Below are 1127 nucleotides of genomic sequence, written 5' to 3'. Positions count from 1 at the left end.
TTCTTTGTGGCTTTTCATTTAAGGAGGTGTATAATAACTGTAATGGAGACTATCATATCCAGATATGAGGATACAATGTAGTATGCATCTCTACTTCCAGACTAAAGATGGACTCCCAATGAAACTGTGTACTATATTTTGACAATATAATCCTGGACTCTCTGCCATTGTCCATGTCCACAATGATGGACATATGAATGTGTATGAAGAACCATACTATAGTAATAATACAGGGGAACCCAGTAAGGGGGGAGGTAATTCGGGAGGGGATAAGGGAAATCCCAGGGCCTATGGAACTATTCATAAACTGTATCATAAACATAGTAAAAAGAAGTAAAATTTAAAAAAATAATAGCAAATAAGTCAAGATAAAAAGTCAAACTCACTTTATAGAAACTGAGTAGAAGAGTAGCCTTGCATTTCCTAGAGAACACAGGAAACAGGAAGATATTAAACTGATAAGAACAGATACTACACTTGATCCTAGCCAAAAGGCTGAGAAGCGATTAAGGAAGATATTAATCAAATAGTATGAGACTTCCACTTTAAGATTAATGATTCCTGGGCCCGGTGCAGTAGCCTAGTGGCTAAAGTCCTTGCATTGCACGTGCCTGGATCCCATATAGATGGCAGTTCATATCATGGCAGCCCCGCTTCCCATCCAACTCCCTGCTTGTGGTCTGCCATGGAGGTCGACCCAAAGCCTTGGGACCCTGCGCCCGCGTGGGAGACTGGAGGAGGTTCCTGACTCCTGCTTTGGGTGGGTCAAGTTCCAGTGGTTGCAGCCCCTTGGGGAGCGAACCAGCAGATGGAGGATCTTTCTCTGTCTCTCCTCCTCCCTGTACATCTGACTTCCAATATAAAATAATTAAAATAATTTTTAAAAAAGAGTAATGATTTCTGGAGACATATGGCATGGTGATTATAGTTGATGATGTGGAGCATTTTGGGAATCTGCTAACAGTGTAAGATCACAAGTTTTTTCTCCAAAAAGAAAAAATAATCGCAACTCTGTAGTGATTGATTTATTAATTAGTTTAATTGTGGCAGAATTCCACAATGTGTATGCTCGACAAAATATAACGTTGTAGCCTTTAAATGTATACACTTTTTATTTGTAGTAAAAC

At 39.6% G+C, this 1127-nt stretch overlaps 1 pseudogene; it reads right to left on the bottom strand.

Moving 5' to 3' along the window:
* Positions 1 to 403: 403 nt before the first annotated feature.
* Positions 404 to 507, bottom strand: LOC118757570 (U2 spliceosomal RNA; annotated as a pseudogene).
* Between the last annotated feature and the right edge of the window lie 620 nt (positions 508 to 1127).

This window comes from Ochotona princeps, chromosome 9 (genome assembly GCF_030435755.1).
Source record: "Ochotona princeps isolate mOchPri1 chromosome 9, mOchPri1.hap1, whole genome shotgun sequence".
In the NCBI taxonomy this organism is placed as follows: Eukaryota; Metazoa; Chordata; class Mammalia; order Lagomorpha; family Ochotonidae; genus Ochotona; species Ochotona princeps.
This window is presented reverse-complemented; position numbering and strand designations above follow the sequence as displayed.